This window comes from Pseudophryne corroboree, chromosome 3 (assembly GCF_028390025.1).
Source record: "Pseudophryne corroboree isolate aPseCor3 chromosome 3, aPseCor3.hap2, whole genome shotgun sequence".
NCBI lineage: Eukaryota > Metazoa > Chordata > Amphibia > Anura > Myobatrachidae > Pseudophryne > Pseudophryne corroboree.
The window spans coordinates 439,873,573-439,900,098 of record NC_086446.1 but is presented as its reverse complement, the minus strand read 5'-3'; the positions used below and the strand labels follow the sequence as shown (position 1 = coordinate 439,900,098).

General features: G+C 46.7%; 32 non-coding genes across 32 annotated transcripts; 22 read left to right on the top strand and 10 right to left on the bottom strand.

Moving 5' to 3' along the window:
* Positions 1–591: 591 nt before the first annotated feature.
* TRNAG-GCC (transfer RNA glycine (anticodon GCC)) lies at positions 592–662 on the top strand. Its single transcript has one exon. It is a non-coding gene; the product is annotated as a tRNA-Gly (tRNA).
* Positions 663–1,149: 487 nt separating this feature from the next.
* Positions 1,150–1,222, bottom strand: TRNAK-CUU (transfer RNA lysine (anticodon CUU)). The gene has a single exon. It is a non-coding gene; the product is annotated as a tRNA-Lys (tRNA).
* Positions 1,223–1,329: 107 nt separating this feature from the next.
* Positions 1,330–1,400, top strand: TRNAG-GCC (transfer RNA glycine (anticodon GCC)). Its single transcript has one exon. It is a non-coding gene; the product is annotated as a tRNA-Gly (tRNA).
* A 1,040-nt stretch (positions 1,401–2,440) lies between these two features.
* On the top strand, positions 2,441–2,511 carry TRNAG-GCC (transfer RNA glycine (anticodon GCC)). Its single transcript has one exon. It is a non-coding gene; the product is annotated as a tRNA-Gly (tRNA).
* Positions 2,512–3,372: 861 nt separating this feature from the next.
* Positions 3,373–3,445, bottom strand: TRNAK-CUU (transfer RNA lysine (anticodon CUU)). The gene has a single exon. It is a non-coding gene; the product is annotated as a tRNA-Lys (tRNA).
* A 107-nt stretch (positions 3,446–3,552) lies between these two features.
* Positions 3,553–3,623, top strand: TRNAG-GCC (transfer RNA glycine (anticodon GCC)). The gene has a single exon. It is a non-coding gene; the product is annotated as a tRNA-Gly (tRNA).
* Positions 3,624–4,294: 671 nt separating this feature from the next.
* On the top strand, positions 4,295–4,365 carry TRNAG-GCC (transfer RNA glycine (anticodon GCC)). The gene has a single exon. It is a non-coding gene; the product is annotated as a tRNA-Gly (tRNA).
* Positions 4,366–5,222: 857 nt separating this feature from the next.
* TRNAK-CUU (transfer RNA lysine (anticodon CUU)) lies at positions 5,223–5,295 on the bottom strand. Its single transcript has one exon. It is a non-coding gene; the product is annotated as a tRNA-Lys (tRNA).
* An 848-nt stretch (positions 5,296–6,143) lies between these two features.
* Positions 6,144–6,214, top strand: TRNAG-GCC (transfer RNA glycine (anticodon GCC)). The gene has a single exon. It is a non-coding gene; the product is annotated as a tRNA-Gly (tRNA).
* A 1,407-nt stretch (positions 6,215–7,621) lies between these two features.
* On the top strand, positions 7,622–7,692 carry TRNAG-GCC (transfer RNA glycine (anticodon GCC)). The gene has a single exon. It is a non-coding gene; the product is annotated as a tRNA-Gly (tRNA).
* Positions 7,693–8,179: 487 nt separating this feature from the next.
* On the bottom strand, positions 8,180–8,252 carry TRNAK-CUU (transfer RNA lysine (anticodon CUU)). The gene has a single exon. It is a non-coding gene; the product is annotated as a tRNA-Lys (tRNA).
* A 52-nt stretch (positions 8,253–8,304) lies between these two features.
* TRNAG-GCC (transfer RNA glycine (anticodon GCC)) lies at positions 8,305–8,375 on the top strand. The gene has a single exon. It is a non-coding gene; the product is annotated as a tRNA-Gly (tRNA).
* Positions 8,376–9,416: 1,041 nt separating this feature from the next.
* TRNAG-GCC (transfer RNA glycine (anticodon GCC)) lies at positions 9,417–9,487 on the top strand. The gene has a single exon. It is a non-coding gene; the product is annotated as a tRNA-Gly (tRNA).
* An 856-nt stretch (positions 9,488–10,343) lies between these two features.
* On the bottom strand, positions 10,344–10,416 carry TRNAK-CUU (transfer RNA lysine (anticodon CUU)). The gene has a single exon. It is a non-coding gene; the product is annotated as a tRNA-Lys (tRNA).
* A 107-nt stretch (positions 10,417–10,523) lies between these two features.
* On the top strand, positions 10,524–10,594 carry TRNAG-GCC (transfer RNA glycine (anticodon GCC)). Its single transcript has one exon. It is a non-coding gene; the product is annotated as a tRNA-Gly (tRNA).
* A 3,074-nt stretch (positions 10,595–13,668) lies between these two features.
* TRNAK-CUU (transfer RNA lysine (anticodon CUU)) lies at positions 13,669–13,741 on the bottom strand. The gene has a single exon. It is a non-coding gene; the product is annotated as a tRNA-Lys (tRNA).
* Positions 13,742–13,848: 107 nt separating this feature from the next.
* Positions 13,849–13,919, top strand: TRNAG-GCC (transfer RNA glycine (anticodon GCC)). Its single transcript has one exon. It is a non-coding gene; the product is annotated as a tRNA-Gly (tRNA).
* A 661-nt stretch (positions 13,920–14,580) lies between these two features.
* On the top strand, positions 14,581–14,651 carry TRNAG-GCC (transfer RNA glycine (anticodon GCC)). Its single transcript has one exon. It is a non-coding gene; the product is annotated as a tRNA-Gly (tRNA).
* A 1,041-nt stretch (positions 14,652–15,692) lies between these two features.
* Positions 15,693–15,763, top strand: TRNAG-GCC (transfer RNA glycine (anticodon GCC)). The gene has a single exon. It is a non-coding gene; the product is annotated as a tRNA-Gly (tRNA).
* Positions 15,764–16,800: 1,037 nt separating this feature from the next.
* On the top strand, positions 16,801–16,871 carry TRNAG-GCC (transfer RNA glycine (anticodon GCC)). The gene has a single exon. It is a non-coding gene; the product is annotated as a tRNA-Gly (tRNA).
* Positions 16,872–17,722: 851 nt separating this feature from the next.
* On the bottom strand, positions 17,723–17,795 carry TRNAK-CUU (transfer RNA lysine (anticodon CUU)). Its single transcript has one exon. It is a non-coding gene; the product is annotated as a tRNA-Lys (tRNA).
* Positions 17,796–17,902: 107 nt separating this feature from the next.
* Positions 17,903–17,973, top strand: TRNAG-GCC (transfer RNA glycine (anticodon GCC)). Its single transcript has one exon. It is a non-coding gene; the product is annotated as a tRNA-Gly (tRNA).
* A 1,041-nt stretch (positions 17,974–19,014) lies between these two features.
* On the top strand, positions 19,015–19,085 carry TRNAG-GCC (transfer RNA glycine (anticodon GCC)). The gene has a single exon. It is a non-coding gene; the product is annotated as a tRNA-Gly (tRNA).
* A 1,036-nt stretch (positions 19,086–20,121) lies between these two features.
* Positions 20,122–20,192, top strand: TRNAG-GCC (transfer RNA glycine (anticodon GCC)). The gene has a single exon. It is a non-coding gene; the product is annotated as a tRNA-Gly (tRNA).
* An 856-nt stretch (positions 20,193–21,048) lies between these two features.
* TRNAK-CUU (transfer RNA lysine (anticodon CUU)) lies at positions 21,049–21,121 on the bottom strand. The gene has a single exon. It is a non-coding gene; the product is annotated as a tRNA-Lys (tRNA).
* Positions 21,122–21,228: 107 nt separating this feature from the next.
* Positions 21,229–21,299, top strand: TRNAG-GCC (transfer RNA glycine (anticodon GCC)). Its single transcript has one exon. It is a non-coding gene; the product is annotated as a tRNA-Gly (tRNA).
* Positions 21,300–22,705: 1,406 nt separating this feature from the next.
* Positions 22,706–22,776, top strand: TRNAG-GCC (transfer RNA glycine (anticodon GCC)). Its single transcript has one exon. It is a non-coding gene; the product is annotated as a tRNA-Gly (tRNA).
* A 1,041-nt stretch (positions 22,777–23,817) lies between these two features.
* TRNAG-GCC (transfer RNA glycine (anticodon GCC)) lies at positions 23,818–23,888 on the top strand. Its single transcript has one exon. It is a non-coding gene; the product is annotated as a tRNA-Gly (tRNA).
* Positions 23,889–24,388: 500 nt separating this feature from the next.
* TRNAK-CUU (transfer RNA lysine (anticodon CUU)) lies at positions 24,389–24,461 on the bottom strand. The gene has a single exon. It is a non-coding gene; the product is annotated as a tRNA-Lys (tRNA).
* A 107-nt stretch (positions 24,462–24,568) lies between these two features.
* Positions 24,569–24,639, top strand: TRNAG-GCC (transfer RNA glycine (anticodon GCC)). Its single transcript has one exon. It is a non-coding gene; the product is annotated as a tRNA-Gly (tRNA).
* Positions 24,640–25,500: 861 nt separating this feature from the next.
* TRNAK-CUU (transfer RNA lysine (anticodon CUU)) lies at positions 25,501–25,573 on the bottom strand. The gene has a single exon. It is a non-coding gene; the product is annotated as a tRNA-Lys (tRNA).
* A 107-nt stretch (positions 25,574–25,680) lies between these two features.
* TRNAG-GCC (transfer RNA glycine (anticodon GCC)) lies at positions 25,681–25,751 on the top strand. The gene has a single exon. It is a non-coding gene; the product is annotated as a tRNA-Gly (tRNA).
* The last annotated feature ends 775 nt before the right edge of the window (positions 25,752–26,526 follow it).

Sequence of the window (26,526 nt, the reverse complement as noted above, 5' to 3'; positions counted from 1 at the left end):
ACTGTTCCACATACAATGGTACAGGAAGAGAAAAAAACAACTGCCCAACATGGAGCTCAAATACATGACCCTAAGATTAATAGTCTTATGCTCTAGCGACTGTGCTAGTCGGGCTTGGTTACTTAGGCTTGGAGGTGATGGCAAGGCAAGGCATCCTGACACTCCTGCTTTGTTTTATACACTAAAGTACATGAGTAAGTGTAAAATTAGGCATCTGTGGAGCATTGGTGGTTCAGTGGTAGAATTCTCGCCTGCCACGCGTGAGGCCCGGAATCGATTCCCGGCCAATGCAGTCCTGAGTTTTTGCTGATATGGCAGTGTATTTTGTGAAAGTGAGGACAGCCATTTGCGCTGTGGTGGTGCAAGTATACAGTGTTCCACATAAAATGGTACAGGAAAAGAAAAAACATCCACCCAACGTGGGGCTCAAACTCACGACCCTGAGATTAAGACTCTCATGCTCTACCGACTGAGCTAGCCAGGCTTGGTTGAGAATGTATGGAGGTGATGGCAAGGCAAGGCATCCTGACACTCCTGCTTTGTTTCATACACTAAAGTACACGAGTAAGTGTAAAATTAAGTATCTGTGGAGCATTAGTGGTTCAGTGGTAGAATTCTCACCTGCCACGCGGGAGGCCCGGGTTCGATTCCCGGCCAATGCAGTCCTGAGTTTTTGCTGATATGGCAGTGCATTTTGTAAAAGTGAGGACAGCCATTTGTGCTGTGGTGGGGCAAGTTGACAGTGTTCCACATACAATGGTACAGGAAAAGAAAAAAAATATCCGCCCAATGTGGGGCTCAAACCCACGACCCTGAGATTAAGAGTCTCATGCTTTACCGACTGAGTTAGCAATGCTTGGTAACCGAGGAGTTGTGGTGATGGAAAGGGAAGGCATCCTGACTCTCCTGCTTTGTTTTATACACTAAAGTACATGAGTAAGTGTAAAATTAGGCATCTGTGGAGCATTGGTGGTTCAGTGGTAGAATTCTCGCCTGCCACGCGTGAGGCCCGGAATCGATTCCCGGCCAATGCAGTCCTGAGTTTTTGCTGATATGGCAGTGTATTTTGTGAAAGTGAGGACAGCCATTTGCGCTGTGGTGGTGTATACAGTGTTCCACATACAATGGTACAGGAAAAGAAAAAACATCCGCCCAACGTGGGGCTCGAACCCACGACCCTGAGATTAAGAGTCTCATGCTCTACCGACTGAGCTAGCCAGGCTTGGTTGTGAATGTATGGAGGTGATGGCAAGGCAAGGCATCCTGACACTCCTGCTTTGTTTCATACACTAAAGTACACGAGTAAGTGTAAAATTAAGTATCTGTGGAGCATTGGTGGTTCAGTGGTAGAATTCTCGCCTGCCACGCGGGAGCCCTGTGTTCAATTCCCGGCCAATGCAGTCCTGAGTTTTTGCTGATATGGCAGTGCATTTTGTGAAAGTGAGGTCAGCCATTTGTGCTGTGGTGGGGCAAGTTGATAGTGTTCCACATACAATGGTACAGGAAAAGAAAAAAACATCTGCCCAATGTGGGGCTCGAACCCACGACCCTGAGATTAAGAGTCTCATGCTTTACCGACTGAGTTAGCAATGCTTGGTAACCGAGGAGTTGTGGTGATGGCAAGGCAAGGCATCCTGACTCTCCTGCTTTGTTTTGTACACTAAAGTACATGAGTAAGTCTAAAATTAAGCATCTGTGGATCATTGGTGGTTCAGTGGTAGAAATCTAGCCGGCCACGTGGGAGGCCGGGTTCAATTTCTGGTCAATACATTCCTGAGTTTTTGCTGATAGGGCAGTGCATTTTGAGAAAGTGAGGACAGCCATTTGCGCTGTGGTGATGCAAGTATACACTGTTCCACATACAATGGTACAGGAAGAGAAAAAAACAACTGCCCAACATGGAGCTCAAATACATGACCCTAAGATTAATAGTCTTATGCTCTAGTGACTGTGCTAGTCGGGCTTGGTTACTTAGGCTTGGAGGTGATGGCAAGTCAAGGCATCCTGACACTCCTGCTTTGTTTTATACACTAAAGTACATGAGTAAGTGTAAAATTAGGCATCTGTGGAGCATTGGTGGTTCAGTGGTAGAATTCTCGCCTGCCACGCGTGAGGCCCGGAATCAATTCCCGGCCAATGCAGTCCTGAGTTTTTGCTGATATGGCAGTGTATTTTGTGAAAGTGAGGACAGCCATTTGCGCTGTGGTGGTGCAAGTTTACAGTGTTCCACATACAATGGTACAGGAAAAGAAAAAACATCCGCCCAACGTGGGGCTCGAACTCACGACCCTGAGATTAAGACTCTCATGCTCTACCGACTGAGCTAGCCAGGCTTGGGTGAGAATGTATGGAGGTGATGGCAAGGCAAGGCATCCTGACACTCCTGCTTTGTTTCATACACTAAAGTACACGAGTAAGTGTAAAATTAAGTATCTGTGGAGCATTAGTGGTTCAGTGGTAGAATTCTCGCCTGCCACGTGGGAGGCCCGGGTTCGATTCCCGGCCAATGCAGTCCTGAGTTTTTGCTGATATGGCAGTGCATTTTGTAAAAGTGAGGACAGCCATTTGTGCTGTGGTGGGGCAAGTTGACAGTGTTCCACATACAATGGTACAGGAAAAGAAAAAAAACATCCGCCCAATGTGGGGCTCAAACCCACGACCCTGAGATTAAGAGTCTCTAGCTTTACCGACTGAGTTAGCAATGCTTGGTAACCGAGGAGTTGTGGTGATGGCAAGGCAAGGCATCCTGACTCTCCTGCTTTGTTTTGTACACTAAAGTACATGAGTAAGTCTAAAATTAAGCATCTGTGGATCATTGGTGGTTCAGTGGTAGAAATCTAGCCAGCCACGTGGGAGGCCGGGTTCAATTCCCGGTCAATACATTCCTGAGTTTTTGCTGATAGGGCAGTGCATTTTGTGAAAGTGAGGACAGCCATTTGCGCTGTGGTGATGCAAGTATACACTGTTCCACATACAATGGTACAGGAAGAGAAAAAAACAACTGCCCAACATGGAGCTCAAATACATGACCCTAAGATTAATAGTCTTATGCTCTAGCAACTGTGCTAGTCGGGCTTGGTTACGTAGGCTTGGAGGTGATGGCAAGGCAAGGCATCTTGACACTCCTGCTTTGTTTTATACACTAAAGTACATGAGTAAGTGTAAATTTAGGCATCTGTGGAGCATTGGTGGTTCAGTGGTAGAATTCTCGCCTGCCACGCGTGAGGCCCGGAATCGATTCCCGGCCAATGCAGTCCTGAGTTTTTGCTGATATGGCAGTGTATTTTGTGAAAGTGAGGACAGCCATTTGCGCTGTGGTGGTGCAAGTATACAGTGTTCCACATACAATGGTACAGGAAAAGAAAAAACATCCTCCCAACGTGGGGCTCGAACCCACAACCCTGAGATTAAGAGTCTCATGCTCTACCGACTGAGCTAGCCAGGCTTGGTTGAGAATGTATGGAGGTGATGGCAAGGCAAGGCATCCTGACACTCCTGCTTTGTTTCATACACTAAAGTACACGAGTAAGTGTAAAATTAAGTATCTGTGGAGCATTGGTGGTTCAGTGGTAGAATTCTCGCCTGCCACGCGGGAGGCCTGGGTTCGATACCCGGCCAATGCAGTCCTGAGTTTTTGCTGATATGGCAGTGCATTTTGTGAAAGTGAGGACAGCCATTTGCGCTGTGGCGGTGCAAGTTGACAGTGTTCCACATACAATGGTACAGGAAAAGAAAAAAAACATCCACCCAATGTGGGGCTCGAACCCACGACCCTGAGATTAAGAGTCTCATGCTTTACCGACTGAGTTAGCAATGCTTGGTAACCGAGGAGTTGTGGTGATGGAAAGGGAAGGCATCCTGACTCTCCTGCTTTGTTTTGTACACTAAAGTACATGAGTAAGTTTAAAAATAAGCATCTGTGGATCATTGGTGGTTCAGTGGTAGAAATCTAGCCGGCCACGTGGGAGGCCGGGTTCAATTCCCGGTCAATACATTCCTGAGTTTTTGCTGATAGGGCAGTGCATTTTGTGAAAGTGAGGACAGCCATTTGCGCTGTGGTGATGCAAGTATACACTGTTCCACATACAATGGTACAGGAAGAGAAAAAAACAACTGCCCAACATGGAGCTCAAATACATGACCCTAAGATTAATAGTCTTATGCTCTAGCGACTGTGCTAGTCGGGCATGGTTACGTAGGCTTGGAGGAGATGGCAAGGCAAGGCATCCTGACCCTCCTGCTTTGTTTCATACACTAAAGTACACGAGTAAGTGTAAAATTAAGTGTCTGTGGAGCATTGGTGGTTCAGTGGTAGAATTCTCGCCTGCCACGCGGGAGGCCCGGGTTCGATTCCCGGCCAATGCAGTTCTGAGATTTTGCTGATATGGCAGTGCATTTTGTGAAAGTGAGGACAGCCATTTGTGCTGTGGTGGGGTAAGTTGACAGTGTTCCACATACAATGGTACAGGAAAAGAAAAAAAACATCCGCCCAATGTGGGGCTCGAACCCACGACCCTGAGATTAAGAGTCTCAAGCTTTACCGACTGAGTTAGCAATGCTTGGTAACCGAGGAGTTGTGGTGATGGCAAGGCAAGGCATCCTGCCTCTCCTGCTTTGTTTTGTACACTAAAGTACATGAGTAAGTCTAAAATTAAGCATCTGTGGATCATTGGTGGTTCAGTGGTAGAAATCTAGCCGGCCACGTGGGAGGCCGGGTTCAATTCCCGGTCAATACATTCCTGAGTTTTTGCTGATAGGGCAGTGCATTTTGTGAAAGTGAGGACAGCCATTTGCGCTGTGGTGATGCAAGTATACACTGTTCCACATACAATGGTACAGGAAGAGAAAAAAACAACTGCCCAACATGGAGCTCAAATACATGACCCTAAGATTAATAGTCTTATGATCTAGCGACTGTGCTAGTCGGGCTTGGTTACTTAGGCTTGGAGGTGATGGCAAGGCAAGGCATCCTGACACTCCTGCTTTGTTTTATACACTAAAGTACATGAGTAAGTGTAAAATTAGGCATCTGTGGAGCATTGGTGGTTCAGTGGTAGAATTCTCGCCTGCCACGCGTGAGACCCGGAATTGATTCCAGGCCAATGCAGTCCTGAGTTTTTGCTGATATGGCAGTGTATTTTGTGAAAGTGAGGACAGCCATTTGCGCTGTGGTGGTGTATACAGTGTTCCACATACAATGGTACAGGAAAAGAAAAAACATCCGCCCAACGTGGGGCTCGAACCCACGACCCTGAGATTAAGAGTCTCATGCTCTACCGACTGAGCTAGCCAGGCTTGGTTGTGAATGTATGGAGATGATGGCAAGGCAAGGCATCCTGACACTCCTGCTTTGTTTCATACACTAAAGTACACGAGTAAGTGTAAAATTAAGAATCTGTGGAGCATTGGTGGTTCAGTGGTAGAATTCTCGCCTGCCACGCGGGAGCCCCGTGTTCAATTCCCAGCCAATGCAGTCCTGAGTTTTTGCTGATATGGCAGTGCATTTTGTGAAAGTGAGGACAGCCATTTGTGCTGTGGTGGGGCAAGTTGATAGTGTTCCACATACAATGGTACAGGAAAAGAAAAAAAACATCCGCCCAATGTGGGGCTCGAACCCACGACCCTGAGATTAAGAGTCTCATGCTTTACCGACTGAGTTAGCAATGCTTGGTAACCGAGGAGTTGTGGTGATGGCAAGGCAAGGCATCCTGACTCTCCTGCTTTGTTTTGTACACTAAAGTACATGAGTAAGTCTAAAATTAAGCATCTGTGGATCATTGGTGGTTCAGTGGTAGAAATCTAGCCGGCCACGTGGGAGGCCGGGTTCAATTTCCGGTCAATACATTCCTGAGTTTTTGCTGATAGGGCAGTGCATTTTGTGAAAGTGAGGACAGCCATTTGCGCTGTGGTGATGCAAGTATACAGTGTTCCACATACAATGGTACAGGAAAAGAAAAAACATCCGCCCAACGTGGGGCTCGAACTCACGACCCTGAGATTAAGACTCTCATGCTCTACCGACTGAGCTAGCCAGGCTTGGTTGAGAATGTATGGAGGTGATGGCAAAGCAAGGCATCCTGACACTCCTGCTTTGTTTCATACACTAAAGTACACGAGTAAGTGTAAAATTAAGTATCTGTGGAGCATTAGTGGTTCAGTGGTAGAATTCTCACCTGCCACGCGGGAGGCCCGGGTTCGATTCCCGGCCAATGCAGTCCTGAGTTTTTGCTGATATGGCAGTGCATTTTGTAAAAGTGAGGACAGCCATTTGTGCTGTGGTGGGGCAAGTTGACAGTGTTCCACATACAATGGTACAGGAAAAGAAAAAAAACATCCGCCCAATGTGGGGCTCAAACCCACGACCCTGAGATTAAGAGTCTCATGCTTTACCGACTGAGTTAGCAATGCTTGGTAACCGAGGAGTTGTGGGGATGGAAAGGGAAGGCATCCTGACTCTCCTGCTTTGTTTTATACACTAAAGTACATGAGTAAGTGTAAAATTAGGCATCTGTGGAGCATTGGTGGTTCAGTGGTAGAATTCTCGCCTGCCACGCGTGAGGCCCGGAATCGATTCCCGGCCAATGCAGTCCTGAGTTTTTGCTGATATGGCAGTGTATTTTGTGAAAGTGAGGACAGCCATTTGCGCTGTGGTGGTGTATACAGTGTTCCACATACAATGGTACAGGAAAAGAAAAAACATCCGCCCAATGTGGGGCTCAAACCCACGACCCTGAGATTAAGAGTCTCTAGCTTTACCGACTGAGTTAGCAATGCTTGGTAACCGAGGAGTTGTGGTGATGGCAAGGCAAGGCATCCTGACTCTCCTGCTTTGTTTTGTACACTAAAGTACATGAGTAAGTCTAAAATTAAGCATCTGTGGATCATTGGTGGTTCAGTGGTAGAAATCTAGCCGGCCACGTGGGAGGCCGGGTTCAATTCCCGGTCAATACATTCCTGAGTTTTTGCTGATAGGGCAGTGCATTTTGTGAAAGTGAGGACAGCCATTTGCGCTGTGGTGATGCAAGTATACACTGTTCCACATACAATGGTACAGGAAGAGAAAAAAACAACTGCCCAACATGGAGCTCAAATACATGACCCTAAGATTAATAGTCTTATGCTCTAGCAACTGTGCTAGTCGGGCTTGGTTACGTAGGCTTGGAGGTGATGGCAAGGCAAGGCATCTTGACACTCCTGCTTTGTTTTATACACTAAAGTACATGAGTAAGTGTAAATTTAGGCATCTGTGGAGCATTGGTGGTTCAGTGGTAGAATTCTCGCCTGCCACGCGTGAGGCCCGGAATCGATTCCCGGCCAATGCAGTCCTGAATTTTTGCTGATATGGCAGTGCATTTTGTGAAAGTGAGGACAGCCATTTGCGTTGTGGTGGTGCAAATATACAGTGTTCCACATACAATGGTACAGGAAAAGAAAAAACATCCGCACAACGTGGGGCTCGAACCCACGACCCTGCGATTAAGAGTCTCATGCTTTACCGACTGAGCTAGCCAGGCTTATTTGAGAATGTATGGAGGTGATGGCAAGGCAAGACATCCTGACACTCCTGCTTTGTTTCATACACTAAAGTACACGAGTAAGTGTAAAATTAAGTATCTGTGGAGCATTGGTGGTTCAGTGATAGAATTCTCGCCTGCCATGCGGGAGGTCTGGGTTCGATTCCCGGCCAATGCAGTCCTGAGTTTTTGCTGATATGGCAGTGCATTTTGTGAAAGTGAGAACAGCCATTTGCGCTGTGGTGGTGCAAGTTGACAGTGTTCCACATACAATGGTACAGGAAAAGAAAAAAAACATCCGCCCAATGTGGGGCTCAAACCCACGACCCTGAGATTAAGAGTCTCATGCTTTACCGACTGAGTTAGCAATGCTTGGTAACCGAGGAGTTGTGGGGATGGAAAGGGAAGGCATCCTGACTCTCCTGCTTTGTTTTATACACTAAAGTACATGAGTAAGTGTAAAATTAGGCATCTGTGGAGCATTGGTGGTTCAGTGGTAGAATTCTCGCCTGCCACGCGTGAGGCCCGGAATCGATTCCCGGCCAATGCAGTCCTGAGTTTTTGCTGATATGGCAGTGTATTTTGTGAAAGTGAGGACAGCCATTTGCGCTGTGGTGGTGTATACAGTGTTCCACATACAATGGTACAGGAAAAGAGAAAACATCCGCCCAACGTGGGGCTCGAACCCACGACCCTGAGATTAAGAGTCTCATGCTCTACCGACTGAGCTAGCCAGGCTTGGTTGTGAATGTAAAGTACACGAGTAAGTGTAAAATTAAGTATCTGTGGAGCATTAGTGGTTCAGTGGTAGAATTCTCGCCTGCCACGCGGGAGGCCCGGGTTCGATTCCCGGCCAATGCAGTCCTGAGTTTTTGCTGATATGGCAGTGCATTTTGTAAAAGTGAGGACAGCCATTTGTGCTGTGGTGGGGCAAGTTGACAGTGTTCCACATACAATGGTACAGGAAAAGAGAAAAAACATCCGCCCAATGTGGGGCTCAAACCCACGACCCTGAGATTAAGAGTCTCTAGCTTTACCGACTGAGTTAGCAATGCTTGGTAACTGAGGAGTTGTGGTGATGGCAAGGCAAGGCATCCTGACTCTCCTGCTTTGTTTTGTACACTAAAGTACATGAGTAAGTCTAAAATTAAGCATCTGTGGATCATTGGTGGTTCAGTGGTAGAAATCTAGCCGGCCACGTGGGAGGCCGGGTTCAATTCCCGGTCAATACATTCCTGAGTTTTTGCTGATAGGGCAGTGCATTTTGTGAAAGTGAGGACAGCCATTTGCGCTGTGGTGATGCAAGTATACACTGTTCCACATACAATGGTACAGGAAGAGAAAAAAACAACTGCCCAACATGGAGCTCAAATACATGACCCTAAGATTAATAGTCTTATGCTCTAGCAACTGTGCTAGTCGGGCTTGGTTACGTAGGCTTGGAGGTGATGGCAAGGCAAGGCATCTTGACACTCCTGCTTTGTTTTATACACTAAAGTACATGAGTAAGTGTAAATTTAGGCATCTGTGGAGCATTGGTGGTTCAGTGGTAGAATTCTCGCCTGCCACGCGTGAGGCCCGGAATCGATTCCCGGCCAATGCAGTCCTGAATTTTTGCTGATATGGCAGTGTATTTTGTGAAAGTGAGGACAGCCATTTGCGCTGTGGTGGTGCAAATATACAGTGTTCCACATACAATGGTACAGGAAAAGAAAAAACATCCGCACAACGTGGGGCTCGAACCCACGACCCTGCGATTAAGAGTCTCATGCTTTACCGACTGAGCTAGCCAGGCTTATTTGAGAATGTATGGAGGTGATGGCAAGGCAAGACATCCTGACACTCCTGCTTTGTTTCATACACTAAAGTACACGAGTAAGTGTAAAATTAAGCATCTGTGGAGCATTGGTGGTTCAGTGATAGAATTCTCGCCTGCCATGCGGGAGGTCTGGGTTCGATTCCCGGCCAATGCAGTCCTGAGTTTTTGCTGATATGGCAGTGCATTTTGTGAAAGTGAGAACAGCCATTTGCGCTGTGGTGGTGCAAGTTGACAGTGTTCCACATACAATGGTACAGGAAAAGAAAAAAAACATCCGCCCAATGTGGGGCTCGAACCCACAACCCTGAGATTAAGAGTCTCATGCTTTACCGACTGAGTTAGCAATGCTTGGTTACCGAGGCGTTGTGGTGATGGCAAGGCATCCTGACTCTCCTGCTTTGTTTTGTACACTAAAGTACATGAGTAAGTCTAAAATTAAGCATCTGTGGATCATTGGTGGTTCAGTGGTAGAAATCTAGCCGGCCACGTGGGAGGCCGGGTTCAATTCCCGGTCAATACATTCCTGAGTTTTTGCTGATAGGGCAGTGCATTTTGTGAAAGTGAGGACAGCCATTTGCGCTTTGGTGATGCAAGTATACACTGTTTCACATACAATGGTACAGGAAGAGAAAAAAACAACTGCCCAACATGGAGCTCAAATACATGACCCTAAGATTAATAGTCTTATGCTCTAGCGACTGTGCTAGTCGGGCTTGATTACGTAGGCTTGGAGGTGATGGCAAGGCAAGGCATCCTGACACTCCTGCTTTGTTTTATACACTAAAGTACATGAGTAAGTGTAAAATAAGGCATCTGTGGAGCATTGGTGGTTCAGTGGTAGAATTCTCGCCTGCCACGCGTGAGGCCCGGAATCGATTCCCGGCCAATGCAGTCTTGAGTTTTTCCTGATATGGCAGTGTATTTTGTGAAAGTGAGGACAGCCATTTGCGCTGTTGTGGTGCAAGTATACAGTGTTCCACATACAATGGTACAGGAAAAGAAAAAACATCCGCCCAACATGGGGCTCGAACCCACGACCCTGAGATTAAGAGTCTCATGCTCTACCAACTGAGCTAGCCAGGCTTGGTTGAGAATGTGTGGAGGTGATGGCAAGGCAAGGCATCCTGACACTCCTGCTTTGTTTCATACACTAAAGTACACGAGTAAGTGTAAAATTAAGTATCTGTGGAGCATTGGTGGTTCAGTGGTAGAATTCTCGCCTGCCACGCGGGAGGACCGGGTTCGATTCCCGGCCAATGCAGTCCTTAGTTTTTGCTGATATGGCAGTGCATTTTGTGAAAGTGAGGACAGCCATTTGCGCTGTGGTGGTGCAAGTTGACAGTGTTCCACATACAATGGTACAGGAAAAGAAAAAAAACATCCGCCCAATGTGGGGCTCGAACCCACAACCCTGAGATTTAGAGTCTCATGCTTTACCGACTGAGTTAGCAATGCTTGGTAACCGAGGCGTTGTGGTGATGGCAAGGCATCCTGACTCTCCTGCTTTGTTTTGTACACTAAAGTACATGAGTAAGTCTAAAATTAAGCATCTGTGGATCATTGGTGGTTCAGTGGTAGAAATCTAGCCGGCCACGTGGGAGGCCGGGTTCAATTCCCGGTCAATACATTCCTGAGTTTTTGCTGATAGGGCAGTGCATTTTGTGAAAGTGAGGACAGCCATTTGCGCTGTGGTGATGCAAGTATACACTGTTCCACATACAATGGTACAGGAAGAGAAAAAAACAACTGCCCAACATGGAGCTCAAATACATGACCCTAAGATTAATAGTCTTATGCTCTAGCAACTGTGCTAGTCGGGCTTGGTTACGTAGGCTTGGAGGTGATGGCAAGGCAAGGCATCTTGACACTCCTGCTTTGTTTTATACACTAAAGTACATGAGTAAGTGTAAATTTAGGCATCTGTGGAGCATTGGTGGTTCAGTGGTAGAATTCTCGCCTGCCACGCGTGAGGCCCGGAATCGATTCCCGGCCAATGCAGTCCTGAATTTTTGCTGATATGGCAGTGCATTTTGTGAAAGTGAGGACAGCCATTTGCGCTGTGGTGGTGCAAGTTGACAGTGTTCCACATACAATGGTACAGGAAAAGAAAAAAAACATCCGCCCAATGTGGGGCTCGAACCCACGACCCTGAGATTAAGAGTCGCATGCTTTACCGACTGAGTTAGCAGTGCTTGGTAACTGAGGAGTTGTGGTTATGGAAAGGGAAGGCATCCTGACTCTCCTGCTTTGATTTGTACACTAAAGTACATGAGTAAGTTTAAAAATAAGCATCTGTGGATCATTGGTGGTTCAGTGGTAGAAATATAGCCGGCCACGTGGGAGGCCGGGTTCAATTCCCGGTCAATACATTCCTGAGTTTTTGCTGATAGGGCAGTGCATTTTGTGAAAGTGAGGACAGCCATTTGCGCTGTGGTGATGCAAGTATACACTGTTCCACATACAATGGTACAGGAAGAGAAAAAAACAACTGCCCAACATGGAGCTCAAATACATGACCCTAAGATTAATAGTCTTATGCTCTAGCAACTGTGCTAGTCGGGCTTGGTTACGTAGGCTTGGAGGTGATGGCAAGGCAAGGCATCTTGACACTCCTGCTTTGTTTTATACACTAAAGTACATGAGTAAGTGTAAATTTAGGCATCTGTGGAGCATTGGTGGTTCAGTGGTAGAATTCTCGCCTGCCACGCGTGAGGCCCGGAATCGATTCCCGGCCAATGCAGTCCTGAATTTTTGCTGATATGGCAGTGTATTTTGTGAAAGTGAGGACAGCCATTTGCGCTGTGGTGGTGCAAATATACAGTGTTCCACATACAATGGTACAGGAAAAGAAAAAACATCCGCACAACGTGGGGCTCGAACCCACGACCCTGCGATTAAGAGTCTCATGCTTTACCGACTGAGCTAGCCAGGCTTATTTGAGAATGTATGGAGGTGATGGCAAGGCAAGACATCCTGACACTCCTGCTTTGTTTCATACACTAAAGTACACGAGTAAGTGTAAAATTAAGTATCTGTGGAGCATTGGTGGTTAAGTGATAGAATTCTCGCCTGCCATGCGGGAGGTCTGGGTTCGATTCCCGGCCAATGCAGTCCTGAGTTTTTGCTGATATGGCAGTGCATTTTGTGAAAGTGAGAACAGCCATTTGCGCTGTGGTGGTGCAAGTTGACAGTGTTCCACATACAATGGTACAGGAAAAGAAAAAAAACATCCGCCCAATGTGGGGCTCGAACCCACAACCCTGAGATTAAGAGTCTCATGCTTTACCGACTGAGTTAGCAATGCTTTGTTACCGAGGCGTTGTGGTGATGGCAAGGCATCCTGACTCTCCTGCTTTGTTTTGTACACTAAAGTACATGAGTAAGTCTAAAATTAAGCATCTGTGGATCATTGGTGGTTCAGTGGTAGAAATCTAGCCGGCCACGTGGGAGGCCGGGTTCAATTCCCGGTCAATACATTCCTGAGTTTTTGCTGATAGGGCAGTGCATTTTGTGAAAGTGAGGACAGCCATTTGCGCTTTGGTGATGCAAGTATACACTGTTCCACATACAACGGTACAGGAAGAGAAAAAAACAACTGCCCAACATGGAGCTCAAATACATGACCCTAAGATTAATAGTCTTATGCTCTAGCGACTGTGCTAGTCGGGCTTGATTACGTAGGCTTGGAGGTGATGGCAAGGCAAGGCATCCTGACACTCCTGCTTTGTTTTATACACTAAAGTACATGAGTAAGTGTAAAATAAGGCATCTGTGGAGCATTGGTGGTTCAGTGGTAGAATTCTCACCTGCCACGCGTGAGGCCCGGAATCGATTCCCGGCCAATGCAGTCTTGAGTTTTTCCTGATATGGCAGTGTATTTTGTGAAAGTGAGGACAGCCATTTGCGCTGTGGTGGTGCAAGTTGACAGTGTTCCACATACAATGGTACAGGAAAAGAAAAAACATCCGCCCAACGTGGGGCTCGAACCCACGACCCTGAGATTAAGAGTCTCATGCTTTACCGACTGAGTTAGCAATGCTTGGTAACCGAGGAGTTGTGGTGATGGCAAGGCAAGGCATCCTGACTCTCCTGCTTTGTTTTGTACACTAAAGTACATGAGTAAGTCTAAAATTAAGCATCTGTGGATCATTGGTGGTTCAGTGGTAGAAATCTAGCCGGCCACGTGGGAGGCCGGGTTCAATTTCCGGTCAATACATTCCTGAGTTTTTGCTGATAGGGCAATGCATTTTGTGAAAGTGAGGACAGCCATTTGCGCTGTTGTGGTGCAAGTATACAGTGTTCCACATACAATGGTACAGGAAAAGAAAAAACATCCGCCCAACGTGGGGCTCGAACCCACGACCCTGAGATTAAGAGTCTCATGCTCTACCAACTGAGCTAGCCAGGCTTGGTTGAAAATGTGTGGAGGTGATGGCAAGGCAAGGCATCCTGACACTCCTGCTTTGTTTCATACACTAAAGTACACGAGTAAGTGTAAAATTAAGTATCTGTGGAGCATTGGTGGTTCAGTGGTAGAATTCTCGCCTGCCAAGCGGGAGGACCGGGTTCGATTCCCGGCCAATGCAGTCCTTAGTTTTTGCTGATATGGCAGTGCATTTTGTGAAAGTGAGGACAGCCATTTGCGCTGTGGTGGTGCAAGTTGACAGTGTTCCACATACAATGGTACAGGAAAAGAAAAAAAACATCCGCCCAATGTGGGGCTCGAACCCACAACCCTGAGATTAAGAGTCTCATGCTTTACCGACTGAGTTAGCAATGCTTGGTAACCGAGGCGTTGTGGTGATGGCAAGGCATCCTGACTCTCCTGCTTTGTTTTGTACACTAAAGTACATGAGTAAGTCTAAAATTAAGCATCTGTGGATCATTGGTGGTTCAGTGGTAGAAATCTAGCCGGCCACTTGGGAGGCCGGGTTCAATTCCCGGTCAATACATTCCTGAGTTTTTGCTGATAGGGCAGTGCATTTTGTGAAAGTGAGGACAGCCATTTGCGCTGTGGTGATGCAAGTATACACTGTTCCACATACAATGGTACAGGAAGAGAAAAAAACAACTGCCCAACATGGAGCTCAAATACATGACCCTAAGATTAATAGTCTTATGCTCTAGCAACTGTGCTAGTCGGGCTTGGTTACGTAGGCTTGGAGGTGATGGCAAGGCATCTTGACACTCCTGCTTTGTTTCATACACTAAAGTACACGAGTAAGTGTAAACTTATGCATCTGTGGAGCATTAGTGGTTCAGTGGTAGAATTCTCGCCTGCCACGCGGGAGGCTCGGGTTCGATTCCCGGCCAATGCAGTCCTGAGTTTTTGCTGATATGGCAGTGCATTTTGTAAAAGTGAGGACAGCCATTTGTGCTGTGGTGGGGCAAGTTGACAGTGTTCCACATACAATGGTACAGGAAAAGAAAAAAAACATCCGCCCAATGTGGGGCTCAAACCCACGACCCTGAGATTAAGAGTCTCTAGCTTTACCGACTGAGTTAGCAATGCTTGGTAACCGAGGAGTTGTGGTGATGGAAAGGGAAGGCATCCTGACTCTCCTGCTTTGTTTTGTACACTAAAGTACATGAGTAAGTCTAAAATTAAGCATCTGTGGATCATTGGTGGTTCAGTGGTAGAAATCTAGCCGGCCACGTGGGAGGCCGGGTTCAATTCCCGGTCAATACATTCCTGAGTTTTTGCTGATAGGGCAGTGCATTTTGTGAAAGTGAGGACAGCCATTTGCGCTGTGGTGATGCAAGTATACACTGTTCCACATACAATGGTACAGGAAGAGAAAAAAACAACTGCCCAACATGGAGCTCAAATACATGACCCTAAGATTAATAGTCTTATGCTCTAGCAACTGTGCTAGTCGGGCTTGGTTACGTAGGCTTGGAGGTGATGGCAAGGCAAGGCATCTTGACACTCCTGCTTTGTTTTATACACTAAAGTACATGAGTAAGTGTAAATTTAGGCATCTGTGGAGCATTGGTGGTTCAGTGGTAGAATTCTCGCCTGCCACGCGTGAGGCCCGGAATCGATTCCCGGCAAATGCAGTCCTGAATTTTTGCTGATATGGCAGTGTATTTTGTGAAAGTGAGGACAGCCATTTGCGCTGTGGTGGTGCAAGTATACAGTGTTCCACATACAATGGTACAGGAAAAGAAAAAACATCCGCACAACGTGGGGCTCGAACCCACGACCCTGCGATTAAGAGTCTCATGCTTTACCAACTGAGCTAGCCAGGCTTATTTGAGAATGTATGGAGGTGATGGCAAGGCAAGACATCCTGACACTCCTGCTTTGTTTCATACACTAAAGTACACGAGTAAGTGTAAAATTAAGTATCTGTGGAGCATTGGTGGTTCAGTGATAGAATTCTCGCCTGCCATGCGGGAGGTCTGGGTTCGATTCCCGGCCAATGCAGTCCTGAGTTTTTGCTGATATAGCAGTGCATTTTGTGAAAGTGAGAACAGCCATTTGCGCTGTGGTGGTGCAAGTTGACAGTGTTCCACATACAATGGTACAGGAAAAGAAAAAAAACATCCGCCCAATGTGGGGCTCGAACCCACAACCCTGAGATTAAGAGTCTAATGCTTTACCGACTGAGTTAGCAATGCTTGGTAACCGAGGCGTTGTGGTGATGGCAAGGCATCCTGACTCTCCTTCTTTGTTTTGTACACTAAAGTACATGAGTAAGTCTAAAATTAAGCATCTGTGGATCATTGGTGGTTCAGTGGAAGAAATCTAGCCGGCCACGTGGGAGGCCGGGTTCAATTCCCGATCAATACATTCCTGAGTTTTTGCTGATAGGGCAGTGCATTTTGTGAAAGTGAGGACAGCCATTTGCGCTTTGGTGATGCAAGTATACACTGTTCCACATACAATGGTACAGGAAGAGAAAAAAACAACTGCCCAACATGGAGCTCAAATACATGACCCTAAGATTAATAGTCTTATGCTCTAGCGACTGTGCTAGTCGGGCTTGATTACGTAGGCTTGGAGGTGATGGCAAGGCAAGGCATCCTGACACTCCTGCTTTGTTTTATACACTAAAGTACATGAGTAAGTGTAAAATAAGGCATCTGTGGAGCATTGGTGGTTCAGTGGTAGAATTCTCGCCTGCCACGCGTGAGGCCCGGAATCGATTCCCGGCCAATGCAGTCTTGAGGTTTTTCCTGATATGGCAGTGTATTTTGTGAAAGTGAGGACAGCCATTTGCGCTGTTGTGGTGCAAGTATACAGTGTTCCACATACAATGGTACAGGAATAGAAAAAACATCCGCACAACGTGGGGCTCGAACCCACGACCCTGCGATTAAGAGTCTCATGCTTTACCGACTGAGCTAGCCAGGCTTATTTGAGAATGTATGGAGGTGATGGCAAGGCAAGACATCCTGACACTCCTGCTTTGTTTCATACACTAAAGTACACGAGTAAGTGTAAAATTAAGTATCTGTGGAGCATTGGTGGTTCAGTGATAGAATTCTCGCCTGCCATGCGGGAGGTCTGGGTTCGATTCCCGGCCAATGCAGTCCTGAGTTTATGCTGATATGGCAGTGCATTTTGTGAAAGTGAGAACAGCCATTTGCGCTGTGGTGGTGCAAGTTGACAGTGTTCCACATACAATGGTACAGGAAAAGAAAAAAAACATCCGCCCAATGTGGGGCTCAAACCCACAACCCTGAGATTAAGAGTCTCATGCTTTACCGACTGAGTTAGCAATGCTTGGTAACCGAGGCGTTGTGGTGATGGCAAGGCATCCTGACTCTCCTGCTTTGTTTTGTACACTAAAGTACATGAGTAAGTCTAAAATTAAGCATCTGTGGATCATTGGTGGTTCAGTGGTAGAAATCTAGCCGGCCACGTGGGAGGCCGGGTTCAATTCCCGGTCAATACATTCCTGAGTTTTTGCTGATAGGGCAGTGCATTTTGTGAAAGTGAGGACAGCCATTTGCGCTTTGGTGATGCAAGTATACACTGTTCCACATACAATGGTACAGGAAGAGAAAAAAACAACTGCCCAACATGGAGCTCAAATACATGACCCTAAGATTAATAGTCTTATGCTCTAGCGACTGTGCTAGTCGGGCTTGATTACGTAGGCTTGGAGGTGATGGCAAGGCATCCTGACACTCCTGCTTTGTTTTATACACTAAAGTACATGAGTAAGTGTAAAATAAGGCATCTGTGGAGCATTGGTGGTTCAGTGGTAGAATTCTCGCCTGCCACGCGTGAGGCCCGGAATCGATTCCCGGCCAATGCAGTCTTGAGTTTTTCCTGATATGGCAGTGTATTTTGTGAAAGTGAGGACAGCCATTTGCGCTGTTGTGGTGCAAGTATACAGTGTTCCACATACAATGGTACAGGAAAAGAAAAAACATCCGCCCAACGTGGGGCTCGAACCCACGACCCTGAGATTAAGAGTCTCATGCTCTACCGACTGAGCTAGCCAGGCTTGGTTGAGAATGTATGGAGGTGATGGCAAGGCAAGGCATCCTGACACTCCTGCTTTGTTTCATACACTAAAGTACACGAGTAAGTGTAAAATTAAGTATCTGTGGAGCATTGGTGGTTCAGTGGTAGAATTCTCGCCTGCCACGCGGGAGGCCCGGGTTCGATTCCCGGCCAATGCAGTCCTGAGTTTTTTCTGATATGGCAGTGCATTTTGTGAAAGTGAGGACAGCCATTTGCGCTGTGGTGGTGCAAGTTGACAGTGTTCCACATACAATGGTACAGGAAAAGAAAAAAAACATCCGCCCAATGTGGGGCTCGAACCCACGACCCTGAAATTAAGAGTCTCATGCTTTACCGACTGAGTTAGCAATGCTTGGTAACCGAGGAGTTGTGGTGATGGCAAGGCAAGGCATCCTGACTCTCCTGCTTTGTTTTGTACACTAAAGTACATGAGTAAGTCTAAAATTAAGCATCTGTGGATCATTGGTGGTTCAGTGGTAGAAATCTAGCCGGCCACGTGGGAGGCCAAGTTCAATTCCCGGTCAATACATTCCTGAGTTTTTGCTGATAGGGCAGTGCATTTTGTGAAAGTGAGGACAGCCATTTGTGCTGTGGTGATGCAAGTATACACTGTTCCACATACAATGGTACAGGAAGAGAAAAAAACAACTGCCCAACATGGAGCTCAAATACATGACCCTAAGATTAATAGTTTTATGCTCTAGTGACTGTGCTAGTCGGGCTTGGTTACGTAGGCTTGGAGGTGATGGCAAGGCAAGGCATCCTGACACTCCTGCTTTGTTTTATACACTAAAGTACATGAGTAAGTGTAAAATTAGGCATCTGTGGAGCATTGGTGGTTCAGTAGTAGAATTCTCGCCTGCCACGCGTGAGGCCCGGAATCGATTCCCAGCCAATGCAGTCCTGAGTTTTTGCTGATATGGCAGTGTATTTTGTGAAAGTGAGGACAGCCATTTGCGCTGTGGTGGTGCAAGTATACAGTGTTCCACATACAATGGTACAGGAAAAGAAAAAACATCCGCCCAACGTGGGGCTCGAACACACGACCCTGAGATTAAGAGTCTCCTGCTCTACCGACTGAGCTAGCCAGGCTTGGTTGAAAATGTATGGAGGTGATGGCAAGGCAAGGCATCCTGACACTCCTGCTTTGTTTCATAAACTAAAGTACACGAGTAAGTGTAAAATTAAGTATCTGTGGAGCATTGGTGGTTCAGTGGTAGAATTCTCGCCTGCCACGCGGGAGGCCTGGGTTCGATTCCCGGCCAATGCAGTCCTGAGTTTTTGCTGATATGGCAGTGCATTTTGTAAAAGTGAGGACAGCCATTTGCGCTGTGGTGGTGCAAGTTGACAGTGTTCCACATACAATGGTACAGGAAAAGAAAAAAAACATCCGCCCAATGTGGGGCTCGAACCCACAACCCTGAGATTAAGAGTCTTATGCTTTACCGACTGAGTTAGCAATGCTTGGTAACCGAGGAGTTGTGGTGATGGGAAGGGAAGGCATCCTGACTCTCCTGCTTTGTTTTGTACACTAAAGTACATGAGTAAGTCTAAAATTAAGCATCTGTGGATCATTGGTGGTTCAGTGGTAGAAATCTAGCCGGCCACGTGGGAGGCCGGGTTCAAATCCCGGTCAATACATTCCTGAGTTTTTGCTGATAGGGCAGTGCATTTTGTGAAAGTGAGGACAGCCACTTGCGCTGTGGTGATGCAAGTATACACTGTTCCACATACAATGGTACAGGAAGAGAAAAAAACAACTGCCCAACATGGAGCTCAAATACATGACCCTAAGATTAATAGTCTTATGCTCTAGCGACTGTGCTAGTCGGGCTTGATTACGTAGGCTTGGAGGTGATGGCAAGGCATCCTGACACTCCTGCTTTGTTTTATACACTAAAGTACATGAGTAAGTGTAAAATAAGGCATCTGTGGAGCATTGGTGGTTCAGTGGTAGAATTCTCGCCTGCCACGCGTGAGGCCCGGAATCGATTCCCGGCCAATGCAGTCTTGAGTTTTTCTTGATATGGCAGTGTATTTTGTGAAAGTGAGGACAGCCATTTGCGCTGTTGTGGTGCAAGTATACAGTGTTCCACATACAATGGTACAGGAAAAGAAAAAACATCCGCACAACGTGGGGCTCGAACCCACGACCCTGCGATTAAGAGTCTCATGCTTTACCGACTGAGCTAGCCAGGCTTATTTGAGAATGTATGGAGGTGATGGCAAGGCAAGACATCCTGACACTCCTGCTTTGTTTCATACACTAAAGTACACGAGTAAGTGTAAAATTAAGTATCTGTGGAGCATTGGTGGTTCAGTGATAGAATTCTCGCCTGCCATGCGGGAGGTCTGGGTTCGATTCCCGGCCAATGCAGTCCTGAGTTTTTGCTGATATGGCAGTGCATTTTGTGAAAGTGAGAACAGCCATTTGCGCTGTGGTGGTGCAAGTTGACAGTGTTCCACATACAATGGTACAGGAAAAGAAAAAAAACATCCGCCCAATGTGGGGCTCGAACCCACAACCCTGAGATTAAGAGTCTCATGCTTTACCGACTGAGTTAGCAATGCTTGGTAACCGAGGCGTTGTGGTGATGGCAAGGCATCCTGACTCCCCTGCTTTGTTTTGTACACTAAAGTACATGAGTAAGTCTAAAATTAAGCATCTGTGGATCATTGGTGGTTCAGTGGTAGAAATCTAGCCGGCCACGTGGGAGGCCGGGTTTAATTCCCGGTCAATACATTCCTGAGTTTTTGCTGATAGGGCAGTGCATTTTGTGAAAGTGAGGACAGCCATTTGCGCTTTGGTGATGCAAGTATACACTGTTCCACATACAATGGTACAGGAAGAGAAAAAAACAACTGCCCAACATGGAGCTCAAATACATGACCCTAAGATTAATAGTCTTATGCTCTAGCGACTGTGCTAGTCGGGCTTGATTACGTAGGCTTGGAGGTGATGGCAAGGCAAGGCATCCTGACACTCCTGCTTTGTTTTATACACTAAAGTACATGAGTAAGTGTAAAATAAGGCATCTGTGGAGCATTGGTGGTTCAGTGGTAGAATTCTCGCCTGCCACGCGTGAGGCCCGGAATCGATTCCCGGCCAATGCAGTCTTGAGTTTTTCCTGATATGGCAGTGTATTTTGTGAAAGTGAGGACAGCCATTTGCGCTGTTGTGGTGCAAGTATACAGTGTTCCACATACAATGGTACAGGAAAAGAAAAAACATCCACCCAACGTGGGGCTCGAACCCACGACCCTGAGATTAAGAGTCTCATGCTCTACCGACTGAGCTAGCCAGGCTTGGTTGAGAATGTATGGAGGTGATGGCAAGGCAAGGCATCCTGACACTCCTGCTTTGTTTCATACACTAAAGTACACGAGTAAGTGTAAAATTAAGTATCTATGGAGCATTGGTGGTTCAGTGGTAGAATTCTCGCCTGCCACGCGGGAGGCCCGGGTTCGATTCCCGGCCAATGCAGTCCTGAGTTTTTGCTGATATGGCAGTGCATTTTGTGAAAGTGAGGACAGCCATTTGCGCTGTGGTGGTGCAAGTTGACAGTGTTCCACATACAATGGTACAGGAAAAGAAAAAAAACATCCGCCCAATGTGGGGCTCGAACCCACAACCCTGAGATTAAGAGTCTCATGCTTTACCGACTGAGTTAGCAATGCTTGGTAACCGAGGCGTTGTGGTGATGGCAAGGCATCCTGACTATCCTGCTTTGTTTTGTACACTAAAGTACATGAGTAAGTCTAAAATTAAGCATCTGTGGATCATTGGTGGTTCAGTGGTAGAAATCTAGCCGGCCACGTGGGAGGCCGGGTTCAATTCCCGGTCAATACATTCCTGAGTTTTTGCTGATAGGGCAGTGCATTTTGTGAAAGTGAGGACAGCCATTTGCGCTTTGGTGATGCAAGTATACACTGTTCCACATACAATGGTACAGGAAGAGAAAAAAACAACTGCCCAACATGGAGCTCAAATACATGACCCTAAGATTAATAGTCTTATGCTCTAGCGACTGTGCTTGTCGGGCTTGATTACGTAGGCTTGGAGGTGATGGCAAGGCAAGGCATCCTGACACTCCTGCTTTGTTTTATACACTAAAGTACATGAGTAAGTGTAAAATAAGGCATCTGTGGAGCATTGGTGTTTCAGTGGTAGAATTCTCGCCTGCCACGCGTGAGGCCCGGAATCGATTCCCGGCCAATGCAGTCTTGAGTTTTTCCTGATATGGCAGTGTATTTTGTGAAAGTGAGGACAGCCATTTGCGCTGTTGTGGTGCAAGTATACAGTGTTCCACATACAATGGTACAGGAAAAGAAAAAACATCCGCCCAACGTGGGGCTCGAACCCACGACCCTGAGATTAAGAGTCTCATGCTTTACCGACTGAGTTAGCAATGCTTGGTAACCGAGGAGTTGTGGTGATGGCAAGGCAAGGCATCCTGACTCTCCTGCTTTGTTTTGTACACTAAAGTACATGAGTAAGTCTAAAATTAAGCATCTGTGGATCATTGGTGGTTCAGTGGTAGAAATCTAGCCGGCCACGTGGGAGGCCAAGTTCAATTCCCAGTCAATACATTCCTGAGTTTTTGCTGATAGGGCAGTGCATTTTGTGAAAGTGAGGACAGCCATTTGTGCTGTGGTGATGCAAGTATACACTGTTCCACATACAATGGTACAGGAAGAGAAAAAAACAACTGCCCAACATGGAGCTCAAATACATGACCCTAAGATTAATAGTTTTATGCTCTAGTGACTGTGCTAGTCGGGCTTGGTTACGTAGGCTTGGAGGTGATGGCAAGGCAAGGCATCCTGACACTCCTGCTTTGTTTTATACACTAAAGTACACGAGTAAGTGTAAAATTAAGTATCTGTGGAGCATTGGTGGTTCAGTGGTAGAATTCTCGCCTGCCACGCGGGAGGCCCGGGTTCGATTCCCGGCCAATGCAGTCCTGAGTTTTTGCTGATATGGCAGTGCATTTTGTGAAAGTGAGGACAGCCATTTGCGCTGTGGTGGTGCAAGTTGACAGTGTTCCACATACAATGGTACAGGAAAAGAAAAAAAACATCCGCCCAATGTGGGGCTCGAACCCACGACCCTGAAATTAAGAGTCTCATGCTTTACCGACTGAGTTAGCAATGCTTGGTAACCGAGGAGTTGTGGTGATGGCAAGGCAAGGCATCCTGACTCTCCTGCTTTGTTTTGTACACTAAAGTACATGAGTAAGTCTAAAATTAAGCATCTGTGGATCATTGGTGGTTCAGTGGTAGAAATCTAGCCGGCCACGTGGGAGGCCAAGTTCAATTCCCAGTCAATACATTCCTGAGTTTTTGCTGATAGGGCAGTGCATTTTGTGAAAGTGAGGACAGCCATTTGTGCTGTGGTGATGCAAGTATACACTGTTCCACATACAATGGTACAGGAAGAGAAAAAAACAACTGCCCAACATGGAGCTCAAATACATGACCCTAAGATTAATAGTTTTATGCTCTAGTGACTGTGCTAGTCGGGCTTGGTTACGTAGGCTTGGAGGTGATGGCAAGGCAAGGCATCCTGACACTCCTGCTTTGTTTTATACACTAAAGTACATGAGTAAGTGTAAAATTAGGCATCTGTGGAGCATTGGTGGTTCAGTAGTAGAATTCTCGCCTGCCACGCGTGAGGCCCGGAATCGATTCCCAGCCAATGCAGTCCTGAGTTTTTGCTGATATGGCAGTGTATTTTGTGAAAGTGAGGACAGCCATTTGCGCTGTGGTGGTGCAAGTATACAGTGTTCCACATACAATGGTACAGGAAAAGAAAAAACATCCGCCCAACGTGGGGCTCGAACACACGACCCTGAGATTAAGAGTCTCCTGCTCTACCGACTGAGCTAGCCAGGCTTGGTTGAAAATGTATGGAGGTGATGGCAAGGCAAGGCATCCTGACACTCCTGCTTTGTTTCATAAACTAAAGTACACGAGTAAGTGTAAAATTAAGTATCTGTGGAGCATTGGTGGTTCAGTGGTAGAATTCTCGCCTGCCACGCGGGAGGCCTGGGTTCGATTCCCGGCCAATGCAGTCCAATACATTCCTGAGTTTTTGCTGATAGGGCAGTGCATTTTGTGAAAGTGAGGACAGCCACTTGCGCTGTGGTGATGCAAGTATACACTGTTCCACATACAATGGTACAGGAAGAGAAAAAAACAACTGCCCAACATGGAGCTCAAATACATGACCCTAAGATTAATAGTCTTATGCTCTTACGACTGTGCTAGTCGGGCTTGATTACGTAGGCTTGGAGGTGATGGCAAGGCAAGGCATCCTGACACTCCTGCTTTGTTTTATACACTAAAGTACATGAGTAAGTGTAAAATAAGGCATCTGTGGAGCATTGGTGGTTCAGTGGTAGAATTCTCGCCTGCCACGCGTGAGGCACGGAATCGATTCCCGGCCAATGCAGTCTTGAGTTTTTCCTGATATGGCAGTGTATTTTGTGAAAGTGAGGACAGCCATTTGCGCTGTTGTGGTGCAAGTATACAGTGTTCCACATACAATGGTACAGGAAAAGAAAAAACATCCGCCCAACGTGGGGCTCGAACCCACGACCCTGAGATTAAGAGTCTTATGCTCTACCGACTGAGCTAGCCAGGCTTGGTTGAGAATGTATGGAGGTGATGGCAAGGCAAGGCAACCTGACACTCCTGCTTTGTTTCATACACTAAAGTACACGAGTAAGTGTAAAATTAAGTATCTGTGGCGCATTGGTGGTTCAGTGGTAGAATTCTCGCCTGCCACGCGGGAGGCCCGGGTTCGATTCCCGGCCAATGCAGTCCTGAGTTTTTGCTGATATGGCAGTGCATTTTGTGAAAGTGAGGACAGCCATTTGCGCTGTGGTGGTGCAAGTTGACAGTGTTCCACATACAATGGTACAGGAAAAGAAAAAAAACATCTGCCCAATGTGGGGCTCGAACCCACGACCCTGAGATTAAGAGCCTCATGCTTTACCGACTGAGTTAGCAATGCTTGGTAACTGAGGAGATGTGGTGATGGCAAGGCAAGGCATCCTGACTCTCCTGCTTTGTTTTGTACACTAAAGTACATGAGTAAGTCTAAAATTAAGCATCTGTGGATCATTGGTGGTTCAGTGGTAGAAATCTAGCCGGCCACGTGGGAGGCCGGGTTCAATTCCCGGTCAATACATTCCTGAGTTTTTGCTGATAGGGCAGTGCATTTTGTGAAAGTGAGGACAGCCATTTGTGCTGTGGTGATGCAAGTATATACTGTTTTACATACAATGGTACAGGAAGAGAAAAAAACAACTGCCCAACATGGAGCTCAAATACATGACCCTAAGATTAATAGTCTTATGCTCTAGCGACTGTGCTAGTCGGGCTTGGTTACGTAGGCTTGGAGGTGATGGCAAGGCAAGGCATCCTGACACTCCTGCTTTGTTTTATACACTAAAGTACATGAGGAAGTGTAAAATTAGGCATCTGTGGAGCATTGGTGGTTCAGTGGTAGAATTCTCGCCTGCCACGCGTGAGGCCCGGAATCGATTCCCGGCCAATGCAGTCCTGAGTTTTTGCTGATATGGCAGTGTATTTTGTGAAAGTGAGGACAGCCATTTGCGCTGTGGTGGTGCAAGTATACAGTGTTCCACATACAATGGTACAGGAAAAGAAAAAACATCCGCCCAACGTGGGGCTCAAACCCACGACCCTGAGATTAAGAGTCTCATGCTCTACCGACTGAGCTAGCCAGGCTTGGTTGAAAATGTATGGAGGTGATGGCAAGGCAAGGCATCCTGACACTCCTGCTTTGTTTCATAAACTAAAGTACACGAGTAAGTGTAAAATTCAGTATCTGTGGAGCATTGGTGGTTCAGTGGTAGAATTCTCGCCTGCCACGCGTGAGGCCTGGGTTCGATTCCCGGACAATGCAGTCCTGAGTTTTTGCTGATATGGCAGTGTATTTTGTGAAAGTGAGGACAGCCATTTGCGCTGTGGTGGTGCAAGTTGACAGTGTTCCACATACAATGGTACAGGAAAAGAAAAAAAACATCCGCCCAATGTGGGGCTCGAACCCACGACCCTGAGATTAAGAGTCTTATGCTTTACCGACTGAGTTAGCAATGCTTGGTAACCGAGGAGTTGTGATGATGGCAAGGCAAGGCATCCTGACTCTCCTGCTTTGTTTTGTACACTAAAGTACATGAGTAAGTCTAAAATTAAGCATCTGTGGATCATCGGTGGTTCAGTGGTAGAAATCTAGCTGGCCACGTGGGAGGCCGGGTTCAAATCCCGGTCAATACATTCCTGAGTTTTTGCTGATAGGGCAGTGCATTTTGTGAAAGTGAGGACAGCCATTTGAGCTGTGGTGATGCAAGTATACACTGTTCCACATACAATGGTACAGGAAGAGAAAAAAACAACTGCCCAACATGGAGCTCAAATACATGACCCTAAGATTAATAGTCTTATGCTCTAGCGACTGTGCTAGTCGGGCTTGGTTACGTAGGCTTGGAGGTGATGGCAAGGCAAGGCATCCTGACACTCCTGCTTTGTTTTATACACTAAAGTACATGAGTAAGTGTAAAATTAGGCATCTGTGGAGCATTGGTGGTTCAGTGGTAGAATTCTCGCCTGCCACGCGTGAGGCCCGGAATCGATTCCCGGCCAATGCAGTCCTGAGTTTTTGCTGATATGGCAGTGTATTT